Source organism: Gobius niger, assembly GCF_951799975.1.
Source record: "Gobius niger genome assembly, chromosome: 5".
Classification (NCBI taxonomy): Eukaryota; Metazoa; Chordata; class Actinopteri; order Gobiiformes; family Gobiidae; genus Gobius; species Gobius niger.
Window position 1 is genome coordinate 21,428,386 of NC_136856.1, and position 22,073 is coordinate 21,450,458.

General features: G+C 45.8%; 1 protein-coding gene across 1 annotated transcript in view; it reads right to left on the reverse strand.

Moving 5' to 3' along the window:
• fgfrl1a (fibroblast growth factor receptor like 1a) overlaps nucleotides 1-22,073 on the reverse strand; it is a 63,078-nt gene that overhangs the window by 19,252 nt on the left and 21,753 nt on the right. The gene's annotated exons all lie outside the window — the stretch shown is intronic.

Consider the following 22,073-nt stretch of genomic DNA (forward strand, 5'->3'; position numbering starts at 1 on the left):
CCACCTGAGAGGTGCTTACGTTCGCAGTGAAAACTCAGGGTGTATATATTTTGAAATCGGACGGCGATGGTTGGACTTATCTCCACTGTAATCCCTGCACCCCACCTTTCTCCAGCTCTGGCCTCCCTTTCGACACAGATCCTCCTGAGAAATCAAACGGGGCTTTGATTGGGTCGCAGACTAAACACAAGCAGTTTGAGCAGAAACATTTTGGATGTCAGCATCACGGGCCGAGGGAAAGAGCAACAGAAGGGGAGCCCGGGGAGCTTCGGAGCACGCATAAAAGCTGTATATTTGTGGATGTGTGTGTAACTTTAAGCAGAGTTTCCTGAAGCCGAGGCGACTGCAGTTTGATCCTGTGCCATGAATGGGCTCAGAGCGCTAATTACAGCCACCTGTGTAGGTTTGTGCGTGGGGAGAAAGACTGTACCATTGTGAGCGTGCATAGACGTACATTTACACACTCCAACAAAGAGCTAATGTAATGTCATAGTTGGAAGGAGGCAGGCCTGCGTTTTTCTAGTCCTTAGTGTATGAAAGCAGGTCTGGTACGTGTCAGGCCTGTTATATCCACTTTGTCCTTGACCAGCAGCGTGTCCGGGTCTGTCTCTGCAGCTGTCAGTCAATCATCGGCATCTAGACCTCACCAGAGGACAGAGTTGCGCAGCTATGTGGAAGAGGCATCTTGAGTTTTGGTTCGTATTAAGTCTTCAGAGTGTCATGAGCTGAACATTGACTGCAATACCATAGTTTACATTGATCAAGAGACAGATTTTCAACAGCTCATGAATGAACAACTAAATGACAAACACTACTTCCTGTTTGAAAGCAGTAGCGCCAGAGACCCTGCTCATGTAAATTAGTTCTCCCACAAGTTGGGTGTTGATCCAATCACAGGCGCATTATCTGCAGCGGGTCTGTCTAATGTGGAAGACGTTTCCTCTCTAATTTCCGGATATCATTCATCAGAGCAAAGTTAAAGCAGTACTAAGTAACTCATGCCCCTAGAGGCCATAAGCGCCACTGCAGGTGTCGTAGCATGTTGTGGTTTTTACTTATTAATTGTCCAGGTAAATACTACGCTGACAGAAAAGACAAAGGGAGAGAGGGACATTGTACATCCAATTACACAATGAGATAATTGTTTTCACTCAAACTTGGCTGTAAACACTGCTAAAGCGGCGCTAGGCTGCAGTTAGCTTTACCTGTTAGCTTCTTCTTCATGATTCCATTAGTGTGTATTGTGCCTCCGACCCGGCGCAGGGAAGCTGCAATTGTGGTTTTCTGGCATGAGACACCAGGGGATGAAAGACCCCCAATCATCCCATCAACACTTGTTTTACCCCCATAGGGACTATTAAGGTAAAAAAGTTACTTAGTGCTGCTTTAACGTCTGTTGAACGCTGTTTTGTTGAATGTTGGCTCTGCAGAAGTTCACACGGTTTCTAAGTCCTCTGTGTGACAACATTCTGTTGTTATCTTGTCTTAGCCTCTTAACCCCCACCTTAACCGACTGCATTTTCTCCAGTTCAGCTTTACCTAAATCCATAAAGTCATAGCCTATAGGCCAGTGTAACGCCTCATTTAAAAGCTAAGACCTACGAAACTCATTTAAATGGATCCTTTCCTCGCGTTGTTGCCGCGTTGTCGTCACTTAAAAAAGTTTAATCACTTGTTGCCACATTTTCATCGCTTTTTGTCGCTCTTTTGACATTTTATTCAAGAAGTTTTTGGATTTGGGTAAACAGGAGAAAATGTGCTCGGTTCAGGTGGGGGTTAAAAGGGCTAGCTTCCATGTACGCTTTGATACAATCGAACCATGTGTTTCTCTGATTGGTTAATACATCTGTCAATCACGCCCGCTAGAACTTGTGGACAAACAAACTTTTCGTCTTTACCTTTACTTTGAATTGGATGTGGACAATGAAAGAACAAGGACCGTGACGCCGCCCGGCATGGCGCAGCCGGGGCCCCACCCTGGAGCCAGGCCTGGGGTTGGGGCTCGAACTCGAGCGCCTGGTGGCCGGGCCTTTGCCCACGGGGCCCGGCCGGGTACAGCCCGAAGAGACGGCGTGGGCCCGCCCTCCTGTGGACTCACCACCCGCAGAGGGATCCGTAGGGGTCGGGTGCAGAGAGGACTGGGTGGCAGTCGAGGCCGGGTGCCTCGACGACCTGGTCCACATGCGCAGCTTCTGGCGTTCGGGACATGGAACGTCACCTCGCTGGGGGGGAAGGAGCCTGAGCTTGTGCGGGAGGTTGAGAGATACCGACTAGATATAGTCGGGCTCACCTCCACGCACAGCTTGGGTTCCGGATCCCAACTCCTGGAGAGAGGCTGGACTCTCCATTTTTCTGGAGTTGCCCGCGGGGAGAGGCGGCGGGCTGGGGTGGGTTTGCTCATATCCCCCCAGCTCAGCCGTCACGTGTTGGAGTTCACCCCGGTGGACGAGAGGGTCGCGTCCCTACGCCTTCGGGTCGGGGACAGGTCTCTCACCGTTGTCTCGGCCTACGGGCCCAACATCGGTGCAGAGTACCCGGCCTTCTTGGAGTCCCTGGGAGGGGTACTAGATAGTGCTCCGACTGGGGACTCCACTGTTCTGCTGGGGGACTTCAACGCCCACGTGGGTAACGACAGTGAGACCTGGGAGGGAGTGATTGGGAGGAACGGCCTCCCCGATCTGAACCCGAGTGGTGTTCTGTTATTGGACTTCTGTGCTAGTCACGGTTTGTCCATAACGAACACCATGTTCGAGCACAAGGGTGTCCATAAGTGCACGTGGCACCAGGACACCCTAGGCAGGAGGTCGATGATCGACTTTGTAGTTGTGTCATCTGATCTCCGGCCGCGTGTCTCGGACACTCGGGTGAAGAGAGGGGCTGAGCTGTCAACCGATCACCACCTGGTGGTGAGCTGGATCCGCTGGCAGGGGAGGAAGCCGGTCAGACCTGGCAGGCCCAAGCGTGTCGTGAGGGTCTGCTGGGAACGTCTGGCGGATCCCTCTGTCAGTGGGGTCTTCAACTCCCACCTCCGGAAGAGCTTCACCCAGATTCCGGGGGAGGCGGGGGACATGGAGTCAGAGTGGACTCTGTTCTCCTCCTCCATTGTCGATGCGGCTGCTCGTAGTTGTGGCCGTAAGGTCTCTGGTGCCTGTCGCGGCGGCAATCCCCGAACCCGGTGGTGGCGCCCGGAAGTAAGGGATGCCGTCAAGCTGAAGAAGGAGTCCTACCTGGCCTTGTTGGCTTGTGGGACTCCTGAGGCAGCTGAGAGGTACCGGCAGGCCAAGCGTGCTGCGGCTCGGGCGGTCGCAGAGGCAAAAACTCGTGTCTGGGAGGAGTTCGGGGAGGCCATGGAGGAAGACTATCGGTCGGCCTCGAAGAGATTCTGGCAAACCATCCGGCGCCTCAGGAGGGGGAAGCAGTGCTTCACCAACACTGTTTACAGTGCGGGTGGGGGGCTGCTGACCTCGACTGGGGATGTCGTCGGGCGGTGGAAGGAGTACTTCGAGGACCTCCTCAATCCCGTCGTCACGTCTTCCAATGAGGAAGCAGAGGCTGGGCGCTCGGAGGTGGGCTCGCCCATCACCGGGGCTGAAGTCACCGAGGTGGTGAGAAAGCTCCTCGGTGGCAAGGCTCCGGGGGTGGATGAGATTCGCCCTGAGTACCTTAAGTCTCTGGATGTTGTAGGACTGTCTTGGCTGACACGTCTCTGCAACATCGCGTGGCGGTCGGGGACAGTGCCCCTGGATTGGCAGACCGGGGTGGTGGTCCCTCTCTTCAAGAAGGGGGATCGGAGGGTGTGTTCCAATTACAGAGGAATCACCCTCCTTAGCCTCCCCGGTAAGGTCTACTCCAGGGTGCTGGAGAGGAGGATCCGGCCGATGGTTGAACCTCGGATCCAGGAGGAACAATGCGGTTTTCGTCCTGGTCGTGGCACACTGGACCAACTCTATACCCTCCGTCGGGTGCTTGAGGGTTCATGGGAGTTCGCCCAACCAGTCCACATGTGTTTTGTGGACCTGGAGAAGGCGTTCGACCGTGTCCCTCGTGGTGCCCTGTGGGGGGTGCTCCGGGAGTATGGGGTCCGGGGCCCTCTGTTAAGGGCTGTCCGTTCCCTGTATGACCGCAGCAGGAGCTTGGTTCGCATTGCCGGCAGTAAGTCAGACCTGTTCCCGGTGCGTGTTGGTCTCCGCCAGGGCTGCCCTTTGTCACCGGTTCTGTTCATTACTTTTATGGACAGAATTTCTAGGCGCAGCCAGGGGCCGGAGGGTGTCCGGTTTGGGAGCCTCAGAGTCTCATCTCTGCTGTTTGCGGACGATGTTGTTCTGATGGCTTCAACGAACCAGGACCTCCAGCACGCTCTGGGGCGGTTTGCAGCCGAGTGTGTAGCGGCCGGGATGAGAATCAGCACCTCCAAATCCGAGGCCATGGTTCTCCACCGGAAAAAGGTGGCTTCCCCTCTTCAGGTCGGTGGGGAGTCCTTGCCTCAAGTGGAGGAGTTCAAGTATCTCGGGATCTTGTTCACGAGTGAGGGACGGATGGAGCGTGAGATCGACAGACGGATCGGTGCGGCGTCAGCAGTGATGCGGTCGCTGTATCGGTCTGTCGTGGTGAAGAGGGAGCTGAGTCGGAGGGCAAAGCTCTCGATTTACCGATCGATCTACGTTCCCACCCTCACCTATGGTCATGAGATTTGGGTAATGACCGAAAGGACAAGATCGCGAATACAAGCGGCCGAAATGAGTTTCCTTCGCAGGGTGGCTGGGCGCACCCTCCGAGATCGGGTGAGGAGCTCAGTTACCCGGGAGGAGCTCGGAGTAGAGTCGCTGCTCCTTCACGTCGAAAGGAGCCAGCTGAGGTGGCTCGGGCATCTGTTCCGGATGCCTCCTGGTCGCCTCCCGCGGGAGGTGTTCCAGGCATGTCCTAGTGGGACAAGGCCTCGTGGAAGACCCAGGACACGGTGGTGGGACTATGTCTCCGAGCTGGCCTGGTGTCGCCTCGGGGTCCCCCCAGAACAGCTGGAGGAGGTGTGTGTGGATCGGGAAGTTTGGGCATCTCTGCTGAGACTGCTGCCCCCGCGACCCGGCCCCGGATAAAGCGGAAGAAAATGGATGGATGGATGGATGGATGTGAAAACTGCAGTCTTGGCTGACCAAATGACAAAACTACCATTCGTCAAAAAGGGAACAGACTTTCTGAGTTTTCCAATCTTTCACACTTTCTTCAATGAATTCCCAAACCTGCAGAAAGCACAGAATCTAGTCTTTGCCCAGGAAGCTGTAAAACACATGCAGTGGGGCTAAAATGAGGTGTAATGGCAAAAGTAATGAAAACTACACAATCACAGCTTGACACATCTGGCGCTCTCGTCTTTCACTCCAGGACAATGTAAGAGTCAAATGTGCAAAGAATATATTTGGATTGGGAGAAGCAGGGTCGGCCAGTAGTCCGAATGAGAGAGCGAATAAAATTAATGCCACTGAGAACAGTAAAGTCCCAAAAGCTGCCAGTTGTTCCAGACAAAATCCTGAAAAGTCAAACGGTTCCAGGTAACTAATTTAAGCCAGAGAGCGCTGTTGTAGCCAAACCTGCACGGCTATAAAATTTTGTTCCAGGATGTAAAATTTGCCACCACTGCAGGCTGAAAATACTTCCAGACCTTTTAGCGCAGCAATTTTTATGGATTGACAGTAAAGCTGCCCACTTCTGCGCCTCTATCCCCTCGTCAAACTACCCATCCAAGCACATCCATCATCACTTAATATGTACATGCCCAGAAGACGCGGCCACAACATTAACAGATGTTCAGTGTGTTTTTGGCCAAATAAGCTTTAGTTAATCAAAGAAACGTGTTCCAAAAGTGTTCTCTTTGACAGGCTCTAAGTGGTTTGTGAGACTTGGATCAAGTCAAGATGAGGTGAAGGATAAAATGGAGAAGATCGTAAAACGTAAATATGTTAAAAGCGAGACTCAAAAACAGATTTACAAAAAAAAACCTCATTGAATATTATTGCTTGTATGTGAAACTATAAACCGATGAGCATCATTGCTTAAATCTTGAGAATGCTAAAACCCAATTAAAGCTCCAGTACCAGATTTTTCTCAAAGCTCGCACCGCCTCACATCCAGATTCTTCATGTGTCATGTGCATCTTTTAAAAATTTCACACTGAGAAGCCGAGTTTATCATTACATTGAAAGTTTAGCCAACATAATTGCATAGTTTCTTTGTTGATGACCTTCATAACAAGATGCAGGCAGTACACAGCTGCTTGATTATTTTCCATAAATTGCTGCTTTTACGAAATACTCTTTACTACTATAATGAGAGTGGCAATCATTTTTGGTATCGCTTTAGATTAAGGTGTGCTCATTAAGTATTAAAGGGGGGTTTTTATGCAAAATCGACTTTTTCAAGCTGTTATTATGTCATTCCCTCATTAAAAAACATGCCTGAAGTGTTGCCTTGGCACATTCACGTATTTTTGAGTAATCTGTAAAAACTCTGATGGCAGCCATTTTAGGGATAGGTTTGCCTGAGTCCTCCTAGGAACGCCCCCACCTCCTGGAGACGCCTCCGAGCTTTCATCACCAGGCGAGTAACCAACCACTGCTCCTCAGCAGAACCCCCTCCCCACTGATGCCACAGACAGCGTGTGAAGGGGGCGTGTCTGAAAGGGTCAGAGGTTCTTAAAGAGACAGAGGCCTATTTCAAGACATTCACTACAGCCATTTTGAGAGAGCAATTTTATACAAGGCAGTTTTTCTAATTTGCTGCATTTACAGACCAACAGAAGGTTTGGTCATCATTGTAGTGTGCTATAGACTGGTGCTAAGTGATTGAAAAAAACATAATACCCCTCTTTAAAGGAATAGGCCACCGTTTTTACATACTGAGATATGTTGTTACCTTAGCTTAGACGAGTTCTTTTGTACTTGTCTGGTCTTCATGCGTGCCTTCAGTCACGTAAACACAGCACAGACGGCGTTAGCATTTAGCCTCTCCTCCTCTCCACTATAGCTCCAAACGAGGTCAAGATAGAAGCTACCAAGCTCTTCCACATTTTCCCTATTTACATATGGTTACGTGAGGTGTTACACTATAAAGTATAATTACACACAGTTATATCTTCACTTTACTGTGCGGATGGCGAACTACTCCTGTTATTTATTACGCCTTACAATATAGTTTTGCTTTTTATCCGCTTAGAAAATCCACATTGTTGAATTTTGTGTAATTATACTTTACTAGTACGAGACAAGAAGCGTAACTTATGCCAAATGAATATGTACAAATCATTGTACCCAAAGTAGCAAAGAATTTGCTGTGCTTCCTTTCCAATGGAATTCCAGATGCACACAATACAGCAGTGAAAAGAAAGACGTCAGTGGCGGGTCTTCCTGTAATGGTGAAGCGTATTCATGGTCTGTTGTTTGACATAAAGAACTAATGATGTCAGCTACTAAGAGCTACTTGGTTGTCTGTTCATGTTAACTTCAGTTTAATGGCGCATTGGATTGGAGAGCTTACTGACCCTGGCCCCTGACCTCATGGGAGGAGGTACAAGGACGGCATTTTTGCGCAAGCGATAAGTAAAGTATCGTATTATTCTGTCTTTCAGCATTTGAGCGCCCCCCTCTGAATGAGAGCAATTAAGGAGGGGAAAGAGAGTTAAACTGTGTTGCACAAGGCTAACAAAGCACAAATATAAGCTCCAATCCATCTCCATCTGATATTATCCAAACACACAGAATGTGATTTGCATGCCACACTTTTATGAGGCGTTAATAAGTCTTGTTTTCCAGAGCTCAGCGACGTTTCAGTCTTGGTTTACTGATTCACTGATACAGCGGGCGGGCACGGGCCATTTACGCTGTGCGGTCAAGTTTAGGTTAACAATGAGGTCTGGGTTTGGTTATGATATGAAAAATGTGGAGAAAACCAACAGTGAGAAAATCCTCCTCGTCCAGTGAAGTACATGGTATTTGTCAAAGCGTAAAATATCAACATAGCGATGAAATAACACTCAGGCATGAGGCGAGCGCTTGCATACACTGGCTCATAAACGTCACTGGTTGATGGGGTTTATGAGTTCTGAAAACATACAGTTGAGGTTCATGTTTCTGTGAGTGATGTTTATAAAACATGCGCATCTGGCTTTGTTCACTCTGTTGTTTTAGTCTTCAAAAGAAAAGTAGCTCCATAACGTCCCTCCTTTTGCCGTTGCCTCTTTTGCTCACATCTCTCTGCACATGCAAGTGCAGCCGGCTGTGACAGTGCGTGTTCAAATGGGCGGCGCGTCTCTCATCCCAGTCCCTGTTTTACATCAGTGTTCACACTTCATCGATGGAGCGGCCGGGTCAAGTGTGGAACGCACTCGGAGGTTTGCCTTAAATGGAAACAATGCGGATGCCACGCAAACAACCCGGAAAACCTGCAGCTGCACCCCAAAGCCCTGAGCAACACCTGACAGATTATCATCATGGGGCCATCCACTCAAGGGCATGAGTGAGTCAGAGGAATTAGGGAATTACTTCATGTCCGCTGCTTATCAAAAGGCTCTGAGGTCATAAAAGAGGAAAAACATGCACTGTACACATACCATTTTTAAATGTTCTTGAGTTTCCCTGAGTTATAATCTGTTACTTTGTCAGCCCCCAAGTTAGATTAAAGACAAAATGATTTCTGTGTAGCATTTAACAAACCAAGAATCCTCATACTTACAGGCAAAAAAGCCAATGTTGACAAAACTGTGTTGATAACTACGTTGAGAAAGCTTTTCAGATGGAACTTTGAGAAAAAAGTAATGTATTTTGATATTATGCAGAAAAACAGGGCCAAAGAAATTGTAGTCAGTATATGTTAGACTTCTCATAGTCTCAAAACTCCAGCAGTTGAGAATCACAGGTCAACATATTTGATGGCCCATATTCTATCTGTGCAGAAGGATACATTGCAGTGTATATAGACTGTATACTTGATAGACTTCGATCCATGCTTGGGCCTGCACTTTCCTGGTTGTCAATGGTCATGTGTCTGTGCCAAGCTGTGAACATATGAACGCTATAAGCGATCTGCTGCCCACGGTGCGCGGTGCGGCCTCTGTCATGTAATTGTGCATGTGTGTGTATTCATAGGTATGTTCCTCCAGCTGCTCTGTGTGTAACCCTAGTAAACATCAAGGCGGCGCTTTTGCTTTGCTGAATTAACAAATCTCTCACATCCACGGCCACGCGCCGCCTTTGAAACGCACACCGCCGGCATCGCCTCGGCACTTTGAACCCTCAATCATTCTCCTCCTCGCAGCCACCTCCGCTCTTCCCTGTATCAAATGATTCTTCGCTTAAACATCTTCTCATTAGTACCGCCGCGGTGCTCCCTGGATTGACCCTCCGCTCGTCTTACATTACCAAATTCATTTTACACCGTTTAGCAAGCAGGCCGCAGCTGTTGTTCGTGTTGTTTTTTGACAATGCCTTTTCAAAGCGTAAAAATCCCGCTATAAAAGGATTTTAATCAAAACTCCCAGCAAAGATCCATCACTAATTTTGATCCATGACAACCACAATAACAACCTTCCTATCTGACGTCCTATAACACTCACTTATCTGTTGTGCATAACGGGTTTACTAGTTTGTGACTCTTTGCAGCTGGACGATAAAGGAACTACCCGCTATCTTACATACAGCACTTTGATAATAACAATGAAAGAAAACAGCGCTCTGCAAAAATGAGCCAACATCCTTTTTAATTACAAACATACAAGAGCTTACTTTATGTGCATGCCAGAAGTGGATGCACCTTATGAGGGAAAATGCTCCAGCGCTTTATAGTCCTGATGGAATCCATTACACATAATGACTGTACCTAAAGCCAATATGTTCCTGCAATCTTTCTATAGAAAAGGATGCCGCACTTTCAAACAAAGTTGCAACATTATTTCCAGGGGTGATGACAGATGATTTGACACTAAGTGACAGATCCCAAAGTTGTAAAACCACATCAATCTCTCTCCATTGTAGACAGCGAAACATAATTAAAGATGCTACTGTTTGTCCCGGAGCGACCCGCGAAGCAACCTACCGATGGTCCTGACAAACAATTTGATCTTTTGCGACACTGAACTTCTTTTTATGTTAATGCATCTTCATGTCCATGTGTTTAATTGGGGCTATGGCTGCTCAACTTCAAAGACGCTGGCACGCTTTCCACTGCACGGCTACACGCTGACAGGCTTGTCTTTGATGAGCAACTATTTACAACAATGTAAAAACCAGCCTGCTCATCACCATGCGCCGCTGGGCAAAGTTTCACCGTGAGTCACCCTGGTGCTCCCTTTGTTTCATGCCTGCTTGTTGTATTGTGTCTTTTTTTTTTTTTTTGGCTCTAATTATAGAAAATAAAGCTTTGTACGCAGCGCCGCTGGAATGCTCTGTTCCCGCTTGGCCAACACTGATCGTCTTTAATGGGGCTGATATTTTTTTTCCGGCCAGGTAGATAATTACATAAATAACAGTACTTTTAACTCAACAGGTGCACCGAATGTGTTTGTGCATGCTTTGCCATAAAAGAGAAGAAAAGAAATGGCCATAATGCAACAGGATGCGGGTTAGATGCTTACAAATAAAAGTCTATCGGCAAAACTGAGTCAATGAGAGGGATTATGTCATTATTTACAGCTCTTTATGGTTTTAAATGAGTTTCTAATGACTCCGTTTATTACTATCTGCCAAAACGCATTTCACTGTTCTGCTCAAATTATTTTCACATCATCTGAACGGAGCCACTTTCTATTTTGCCTTGTGTTGAAATAGCAGAACAAGACAGAAAAGTCAACATGGCTTGTCATGGCTTATTACAATTTACACATTGGCAGACAGCAAAAAGTCTGCTTTGAATGGAAGTGTGGACAAACTCGTAATAGCACTAAGCAAACACGGTGCGTATATCATTTTAACACGCAAGGGCTGCAGGAGGAATGTAGAAATATTCTGGTTTTAGCCCGAATGAGTGTGTGAGATCAGTTTTCAGCATGCTGTCACTTGGATCAAGCTCTGGGCTGATAGCACAGGCGCCGCATAACCATCACATTGTTTGTCTAAGAACCATGGGGAAAAACCACCACAGTCTCTCCTCAAAAAAAATAAAAAAAATAGAGCAAAACATATTGAACATGCATTTATGTGAAATATAATACGCAGGAATGTGACATTACAAGTGCTCACATGCACAATCACACCTGAACAAAAGCAGTCTTATCTGTGCTTTCCTCAACGCGTGTCTAGCCAAAGGTATAAACCACAACATACAGCCAGGCCCGCCTTATCCAACGGGCTAGCAGGGGCTGGAGTCCAGGGGCCTACTATTGTCAAGGGCCTATCAGAATTAAAGAAAAAAGGAAAAAGAAAAGATGATTCGTCGATTTCCATGTCAATCACTTCACTTCACGCTGTGTACCTGGAGTAGGCCCGCCCTTCTTGGCCCAGAGGGCCTATCAGATATAATCGAATTCCATGATATTGTAATTTGTTTGTTTTACCTGTCAATCACATACTGCAGCGTCAACTGACCAATTGGCTAGAATTTGTCATCGCATCACATTGATACTATGACAAATTACAACCAATCCAAGCGCATAGAAAGACGTAACTTATGTACGTAACGCATCTATTCACTTCCACACTTCTTGATGGCGACTCGTAGCGAGGGACAGAAATGTCAGGGAAGGAAAAGTTTGAGAGCGGTGCACAGAAAAGAAAGACGCAAAAGGAGAAGGAGCGTTGTGATAAAGAGCTGATGAGCCATATGCCGAAGCTAACGGGCTTTTTAAAATCAACACCCAGAGGTGGAACCAGCGCCGCGGACGCAGGCACCTCCACAAGCCTCGGCGAACTGGCACCCGCAGCCGCTGCAGCAGCGCCCCTGACACGAGGCGCAGGCCGCGCAGCTGACAGCGAGAGCGAAGAGGAGACTGTTGGCTCTCGATTCGGTGAGGAGGAGCTGCTAGAGGAGGTGCCACTGCCTTCCCCGTATAGCCAACCCAGCCTTCAACCAGTAGCTATGCAGCTGCCATTTCACCGCTACGCCCAGACGAGTCGGGGGGGGAGAGCGCGGACCAGTTAGGAGCAGAGAAGGAAAAAGGCGCCGCTGAAGCAGACACTCCTCCCGCAGCAGGAGGAGGAGTGGAAGAGGACTCGAACATTGTGGACCCTTTTAACTCAGACCCTGTTCGATGGCTGGGGAGCGGTCCTTTTCAAAGCTTTCATTGGTAAAATCTCGCCTGAGGTCAGGGATGCACCAAGAGAGACTTAACCATCTTTCACTGATGTCACTTGAAAATGACATCGTTCGTGACTTGGACTTTACAGACATAATAAAAGACTTCTCCGCCAGAAAGTCAAGAAAAATACCTTTTTAAGATGTATAGCTATGCTCATTTTTATTATTTCTGCCATATTTTTGAAGCATGTTTTCTGTTTGCAAGAGACAGTCTGTTTTAATTGAGTTGTAGTTTTTAAAAAAAAAAATGTATTAAAGATAGAGATTTTGATACACATGCAAGATGTCATTTAACATTTATTTTTGACACATGTAGGAGTTGCAGGTTGGGTTTTTTATGGGATTTAGGGTTAGGGTTTGCGCTGATGGGGGGGCCTACAATTCTGTTCAAGCCCCGGGGCCTATGGGTAGGTTAAGGCGGGCCTGCATACAGCATTAGATTGTCTTATCACGATCATTGAGGCCAGTTTCTCTCATTATTTATGTAAATGTTTAAACATTCGTATGATAAGGAAGTCTTATCGGTCACAGAGCTGTGATATGGCACCAGAGCAGCAGTTGTGTCTACGCTGCTGCGACATGACAAAAGCACATTGTGATACAGCTCCAGTGATGGGATGTAGAAGTATGATAACTATTGATAAGAGCAACAAGTCCTTCCATGTCTGCTGCTGGTGAACACATTTCTGTGAAAGGTTTTTCCATTGCACTCCACCGGCCTGTTGTCAGGTGCGTCTGTAAAAGCCAGATGCGACTGGTGGAATCCGCAAAGTGACACAAAGAGACTGCGAGCATAATTCCCTCTTCGCGTCATCATTAAGACATCAAAGCAGCTTCAGGCTGATGCAGGGCTTTTCAGCACTGACACAAATGCATTCTTATGGTGAAGAGTAACGAATGAGAGAATAAGAGCAGAACAGAGGAAGGGGAGGAGGGACATTGCGTGTTAAAGAACCAGTCTGTGGCTTTGATGATAGAGCAAGAGTGAAGCAACGAAGAGCAGACAAAAGTTTCTAAAACTTCAAAAGAAGCTTTTTTGTACTTCAGGTCCGCTCCCTCATTCTCCTTGATTCGTCCTTTCTATTCTCTCTGTCCTCTCTTCAAACATGTCTTTGCTAATTGCCAGGCCTCCTCTGCCCTTCACAGACTCTCCACTCCTCTCCAGCCCTTTCAGCAGGGGGCTGGCTACAGCGGGACAGCCTAATAACCCGCTCTGAGTGGGACAATGGTGCCTGCAGGGCCAGCGACAAATCCTAGCCCTAATGAGAAAAGGCTCCTTGAGTGAACAAGCAGCCCTGTCAATGACTGCTCTGACAGACTTGAGCCAGGGGGCGGGGCTGGGGGCTGCACTGTGGGCTTTTGGTAGTAAGCCCTGGGTGCACTGGCCCATGTGTGCATGTGATCAAGACATTCTGTACAGTGATAAAACAACATTGGCCCATGAGATAAAAGATGAAAAAAGTGAAGAGATCAAAGATGTATGTTTAGTATTGTGTGTGAAGCTAGGCGTGTGCGTGCCTGTGTGCGCTCTTACCTCCTGAGGAGAACAATAGTGAACAGCACTAATCCTACACAGCATATAATGGCCACTAAGCTGTCTATTGAGCAGTACACAGCTCCCCTGCTAACTGCTCTGATCACATACAAATGCTCATGTTTGCTCATTCAGACTCCCTTCCTTCCATTTTTACTATAACTTCTTTGATTTTATGATTTGAAAGAGCAAGAGGAAGGATTTACCTTCTTCTTGCTCTTTCTTTGGCAGCTTCCACACTCTTTTTTATTAATTAATCTTTTATGGAAACAAGGGCAGACAAAAGCCCTGCTACTTTGACACGAATATACACGGCAGAACAGGGAAAAAATATTCCATAAAAATATTAAATAATCAAAAATAGAGTTCTAGTTCCTTTGTTCCTATGGCTAAACATTGGGGGCAAAATGATTTGGTCAGTTCCCCATTGACTTCCTATTGGATTTCGACCAAATACTTTTTTGCCCCACTGTATATCTACTCCTCCCAATAGTCCATCCAATTTCACAGCATCTTACAGAGGAAGATTTGCCCATGACAAGGCTTCGAACAACAAATCTTGAAGTACAGCGACCTGGGTGCATTTGCTTGGAAGAAAGTGAAAGAATGAGCCCATTACATCTGCATGTTGCTCATGTGAGATTGTCTTTGTGCATCAGTTTGTTGTGCATCAAGTGTCTTCTAATGGGATGTGCTGGAGAAGGTCCAAGAACTATGACTATGTATGCAAAATGTCGCACTTATTCTATACAATCAAAAGAAAATAAACATCTAACTCCAAACAAAGGGAGACATAAATCCAGCGTGCAGCTCTAATGATTAGTCATCCTAATTGTGAACAGTAGATTAACAACCCAACTGTTTTCAATCCCATTTAGGGCTTTGTATTTCCTAAATTCCTTCTCTTGTGGTGAGCCAGATTAAACATTGGTTCATTGCGCCTCATATCTCTTCTACTCCCTCCCTCACCACCTCCTCATTTCTCCCATCTTTGATGCTGCTGGTCACACACTGAGAAGTAAACAAACAGAAAAGTATTTTTGTACACTTTGGGGATTTTTGCTATCGCGATTAGATTCACAATTAATGATTTTAAACCTACTGTATACATAACAAGACCCTATGGAGAACCTGTAATAGTTTGTTGTTTACTTTCATCACTAATTAAATTATTTGCAAATAGAAACCGTTCAAAATACAAATTTCGATTCGATTGCAATTAATTGTGCAGGCCTACGGTACGATAGGCATGGCTTTTTGAAAATCCTAAAATTGATTGAATATAGCCTTTCATTACAACCTAATCACTGTGAAGCTTTTCTTTCATTCCACTAAAGGAACTGAGTTGACTGATGCTACAAACGTTACGTGCCCGCGAGGCCAAAACACACACAGAGAAGTAAAGCAACACCTCTTATTAGGCCTGCGATTGCCATGGCGATGCAGGGAGAAAAACAATACCTTTTTTAGACTTTGTTAACAGCTGGCAGATGATATTAAGGGAATTTCCAGCCACAACCATAATTCATGTGAAATGATACAAAAAGTGAATGATCTCAAATGTATTATGTTGAATCCCATTAGTAGCAGTCGCCCTGGAGCCAATGTAAAGGTTTATCAAAATGTCATTGAGTGAAGCAACTTTTGACTTGAGGTGGACCGGGTCGCGGGAATGAGTCCATCGCGCTGACGGACAGATGGCACGGGCTGGAGAAAGAGCAGTCAAAGCCCGCAGAAGGTCTTTGAGTCCCATTAAAGGTCTAGGAGAGCCTGACTTGGCATGGTCTCACGAGCTGTGGGCCATATTGACTTACTGGCGCACACACACACACATGCACAAATGTCAATGGAGCATGGAGGCAAGCGGAGGGAGGAAACGAACGAGAAAAAAGTCGTCGGAAAGAGAGGAAGTGTCGCTGCAATAGACGAAGAAACTGACCGGATGTAAAATGGATATGTTTGTTTTTATATATTGTGGGCTTAAATAGGTCTACAGTTGGATGCTGGTACCGGTTTGGGTCAATCTGCTCAATCCAGATATCGTCAAAGGCAAAACCACAGCCTCTAATTATTAAAATAACAGACAAGGACATAATGAGGAGCTGTCAGGAGGGCCAAGATACTGGTAGATTAAACCAGGAAACTTCTACTTCTGGTTGAATGGATGGATCCATTCTGGTTTCATTTTCCTACACCCCATACCCTTGGACCACTCTGTCCTTTCTATGCCTTTCCTGAAGGTGAAACGGGGCAGAACAAGAGGATGTGGGACAGACAGGCATGAAATGGAGGCTCGGGCCCCTGAAGAGAGGGCAGGGCGCTCCCATTCGTCAATGTGTGCATCTCTCTCCACATCTGTCTTCTGTATGCCTTCACAAGCAGTTTCTTTATAACCTTGTTGATGTGAATATGGACATATAGTGGGGAATATACGGACTCTAACTGATGTGGTGTAAAACAGAGTGGAATCTGACTCCGGTTTTACTCCTTCCGTATGCACAGTATCTCGGGCCTTATCTCGCACACCAGCATGTTTACATCTGCCTTTTCAATAGTGCCACCATGATTTCCGGAGCCAAAGTTATGTCTGGACCAAAGCGACCAAAGCAAAGCAGGACATCTGATAAAGTGAAAAGGAACCAGGAACAAGCCTTCTTTCGAATCTCGTTTTCATGCCCTGCACCTGTTGTGCGCCCTGAGTTTTCTGACTGGAGTGACTGCCCCCAATCGTCGGTATGTAGATCTAGTTAGTGAACATTTGGCGTTTGGTGAGAGAGTAGGAAATATGATGTGGCGTTTACAATATTCTTTGGCGCTGCTCTGCTAACCAAAATACTCACTGAGGGAGTAATGAGTAAAACATGTTGCGACCAAAACCTCAATTGAATTTGTTTCATAAAGGGGAAAAAGCATCTTGAGTCTGGTAGCTTGCTATTAATTGACAGTATTAAAGCTATAAGAGAATTTTGCAACACTTTCTACCAAATCTGACTATCCAGCCATGAACCTGCACTTGACCTCATTAAAGCAGTACCTAGTAAGTAAGTAGTAAGTAACTCATGCCCCTAGAGGCGTGTTGCAGTTTTTTACTCATTAATTGTCCGTGAGAGTAAATACTACGCTGATAGAAAAGACAAAGGGGGAGAGGGATATTGTACATCCAATTACACAATGGAGATATTTTTTTCACACAAACTTGGCTGTAAATACTGTTTAAGTGGCACTAGCCTGCAGTTAGCTTTGCCCGTTAGCCTGTTAGCTTCTTCTTCGTGATTCAATTAGTGTGTATTGGTGACTCCGGCCTGGTGGCAGCGAAGTTGCAATTGTGGTTTTCTGACCAGAGACACCGTTAACACTTGTATTACCCCCAGAGGGACGGCGGAAAGGATTTATTATGGTAAAAAAGTTATTTAGTACTGCTTTAAACGAGGGCGAACGATCATTTACGGAGATATCACAACCTGTTTTGGGGCTAAAATAAAGAATTGATTTTCAATACTGACTGACATGTAACACAGTTTGAGAGCCACTGGTCTAAAGATCACTCCTTAGAGCTCAAAAGTCAACAAACTGGAGGTATAGGGGGCCTAAACCGCCCATGATTTGTGAGCTACATTTCCAAATAACCTCTTTTTTATGTTCTGTAAATTATGACTTGGACCCCCCAAAAAACACTCCCCTGTGAGGCCTCAAACCTTAACATCAACCGAGCGGTGCCTCCAAACCGGGGAGCAGCAGCAGCAGCAGCGCCGGCTTCACCCTATGCATTTTTCTGCCATTAGTGAGAAAATACTGCGTGAAACCTGAGCCGGAGGAGAGCTTAAATCTGCAACACACACACACAGCAGACTCAAAACTGCATGGCATTTACCACTGCGCTGGCCCGCTCGGAGTACATGTGTGAGAAAGAGTTATTTGAGATTTTGTAGGGGCCAATCGCACAGTCCACGTTTCGTATGAGTCATAGCAATTAAGTGCGGAACCTTGGCCACCTCTACATCCTCTCCAGACCAAGGCACCAGATATCTCAATTAAAAACCGGGACATTTGAGAAGCCAGAGACACAGGGCTCGTAGAGATGATGTAGGTCTGCAACCGGAGCCGCTCGCGTTTTTTGGCCCCGGAAGACAGCTGCAGTTGCACACACGGTCGCTCGCTGCAGTTAAATGGAATAAGTGCCTGGTTTTGGTTTTCAAACAAGTCGAAAACTCAATGCTAAGTTCAAACGTAGGAATGAAAAGGGAAGGTTTTTGTTTTGGGGGCCAATACAGCAAAAAGAAAAAATAAGAAATGAAAACAAAAAAAGAACGTAAAGACAGGCTTTTTGTGATCTGGAGTCAAAACTTACTACATGCTTGATTGACGAATATCAGAGACTCAAAAAAGAACAGAGCTCAGAATCTTACAGCTGCTACTTTGAATGGCGAGCTCCCTTTGTCCTGCTCCATCTTGCATTTCCATTTTCTTATGTCAACACTTACTACAAATCTTGATCAACATAAATCATGCGCTACATCATTTATTTAAACATACACTACTCCAGGTTTGATCTCTCTCTCTCTCTTTGTTCTCCAATCATGAACAGATGTCAAGAAACGAGGACGGAGCTTTTAATTCAACACAAATCAATGCAACAGTTGCTTAAAAAAAAAAAAAAGTGGATGAAAACAACATTAGCCTCAGATGCACACCGTCAAAGCCACGCAAGCCTTTGATATGAGCGCACAACACTAAACCACTTCCTTCCTCCACAGCTTCCCTGCCCCACTCCAGACACGCTCCTTTTGTCATCACATCTGGTTTGGACTATAAATCTTCTGTCATTCACTCATACAGGCTGGTAGGAATATCAAACAGAGACAAAAACATATTAGAGAGACATGAAAAAAAAAAAAAAAAAAAAGGAGAAGGAGAAGGAGATTTTTGCTGGCACCTAATTTCCAAAGGACAGTGTTGGGCTGTTGGCTACCGGCTTTACAGCGGTCTCGTAAATCTGTGCTCACCAGTTGTAGTTGTCTGGCAGTAGCTGAAATTGGTTTAATGTCGAAAGCCTATCTACCCGTTTTAAATTGTCTTCATCTTGACTTACTTTTGTTTAAGTGTGTCTAAACTAGAGGTGGACTGATATATTGTCCGGCCGACATATCGGCTATTATCGGCTTTTTGGGTGCTAGATTAGCTGTGAGATGTAGCGGCAAAAAAGCCGATGTCTCTGGGACTGAAAGTGACTTAGGCCTCAGGGGAACAGAGAAACATTGCGATGAAAACTGATTAGCTACAAGTTTGTTAAAGGGACTGGATGCATTGGTCATTTTATACTATGCCACCTCAGGTCTTACTGCAGCTTCTATATTAAGCTCGTGCATGACGGCACTTCGGACCCGAAGTTGCAGCTTTTTGAGTGACGGTGCAGGATTTTAGAGGCAGTTGTGGTGAACAGGTCTGGGCTCAATCTACACCTTAGGACATTGCTGGAACATGTAGGAGGAGGAAAATACATAATCTTAACATTTTTAAACTTCGTATAGTCCCTTTAAATACAAGTTTCACTAAACCTCAGTCAATATGGCCATGCATGTCATTTTGAAGCTCAGAACCTGGAGAATTTAATCGCTGAGTTAGTTCAAACCTCTGCAATTGTATTTTGATCACTGTGCAAAATGTATCCGAGTAAAATCGGTATTTATGTTTTTACAGGATTATAGACCAGACATTTGGAAAAATCGGCCCAAAATATCGATCAAAAATATCAGCCGGGCATATCGGCATCGACCTTAGAAAAACCCATATCGCTTGACCTCTAGTCTAAACTGGTAGCTTGACTGTGGTACAGTACCTAGCTTCCAAATAGCCACGTGGCCAATATAAGGGTCAGCTTGGTAGCATTGAAATGTATTGAATGTATGAATTGTATTGTTAATGGAAATAAATCAAGAAAAAAACTGCAAAAATACAGGTGAAAAGTGACATTTCAGCACTTTTACACACATTACTAACTACAGAAGTCCTCGAAAATATTAAGATATTTCTTATTGTCAGCGACGCCTAACCTTATGGCTAGTGGTGGCTAAGGGTTTTTGTTTGAGTTGTCAAAAAAGGGGTCACTTAGAAACAAAGTTTCTGTAGCGAATGCCATTCCTCTTACCTGCTCCAAGCCATGTCAAATCAACTAAAGGAAACCGTACCCCAGAATGAAAACATGCCTTAATTTGGCCATGGCTCTCACGCTCAAGATCAGACACAAGACAACTGGCACAAACGAATGCCAATCAACACACAATAAAAATAGAAACATTTCAGGAATGCCCTGAATGTGCCCACTGCCAACAAAAACCTCCTTTCACAAAATGCCCTCCACAGTATGCCACAGCAGCATTGATGTTTTTTTTTTTTTTTTTTTGCGGCAATGAAGTGCTATTACTTCAGGGGAAATGCCGGGAAACTGTAAAAATATTGATACAAATTAAAACGTGGTAGGGAAAGCTGAGCCGAGCGGCCGAGGAAAGGAGGAATGAGGTTAAGATTGAGCGCTAATAGGAAAAAGGTGTCAAAGATACGTTTGGATTTGAAAATGAGAAAGGAGGACAATAAGATGCAGGTGTGGGCTCATTACTGTGAAATGGAGCGGTCACTGAATAATCACCACGGGACCACACAGGAGATGAAAGAGGACGATGAGGATACACCAAATGTGAGAGAGGAGGCAGTAAACAAGACTATGATGTATGATGGGTTACTGCAGAGTAAATAGGGAGCAGTGTTTCCATGTCAGAGACAACTGGACACATTCCGTCATTCATTCCCTTCATGCTTTAGCCATCGTTGTGTATGCTGATTGTTCCAGCCATGAGAACACTGCCCTCCAAAGTGAACTGTCAGGCTGAGTGAGGCCTCTACGTCAGCACACGAGAAACCGAAGGTTAGTGTGCATGTCTCACAGCAAGAAGGGTCCATCCCCAGGCCCGATAGGGTCTTTCTCTGTGGAGTTTGCAGATTTTGCCTAATGCAAAATAGCCATGGCTACAATCTGGCATGGCATGTTTACATGCATGAGTCCCCCATGTGTATTCATTAGCATACACTGTCTCAACCAAATATACAAAACTCCTTGATGATGTTATTCAAGGAACACCATAGGGAGATTAAGCTAAAATTCATTGACAAACCGCTGCATCTGTGGGTTTCCCCAGTGCTTTGTTTTCCCAGCGTATATGTGTGTAAATGCAAATGTGTGTGAATGAAAGAGGCCCTGAGAAGGGGGTGCAGCAGCTGTCTGCTTGGATGACCTCAGCGGCAGCTGTAGCCCCCTCCGCCCCTCTGCCCTCCTGATGCCAGCGCGCCTTTGAAGTGTGGGTCAGCACCAATACAGTTTGGGATCACATACCGATAATGATTACTGGAGAGGAATACAACTGTGCTTTTCATTTCCAATTGGCCTTTTTGTCTCATCAAATGAATAAAAACTCTTTAAAGGACTGCCTCTTGAATGTGAACAAGCAGCTGTGGCAACTTTCCAAACCATGATACAGTGAATGAATAATGACTGAATAATATTTGTACTCATAAGTACAAGAGTCCCTTGTTGTAAAATAAGCAGACACATAATGACAGATCAGTAATGATATTACACAGGTATAGGATAAAGTACAGTGGTTGGCAGAGCAAATCAGAAGTCTTTTACTCTGGCTACTTTTTGAAGAGCCGACGGTGGGCAGGGAGAGATGCTTTAGTCAGATTCCCTGGAACGCTGCACAGCCTTAATCTGTCTTTTGGCATCCACTCAACCGGCTGAAATGTGACACACACAGAGGCAAGGTGCATGTGCACAAACACATGGACACAAACACACACACTCAGGGTGCGGAGTCCTCAGGGAGCAGACACTTACTGACACTCACTCGTCTCTCCAGGTATTTTATTTACATGGATAAGAGCAAAGCAGTTATAGTGTCCCAGTACAGAAAAAGACACACACCTCTATTTGAACAAGGTTGTGAGTGTCCACAGGGTCACACACTAGAGTGCTGTCACTAAGACGTGATGAATTGGCCCAACCACATCAAAAGGGGCAAAAACATTGGCTAGCGTCTCATTCCTACTTCAAATATACAAAACTAAACTAGTTGTGACACCCAGAGGGCTTAAACATGGAGGCACAAGTTTAATTACAACCAGTGGATGTAATTTTATTAAAAGGTACTACACTTTCCGTAAACCAGCCATCAATACTTCATCTCTTGTAATCAACTGGAGACAACCTGAA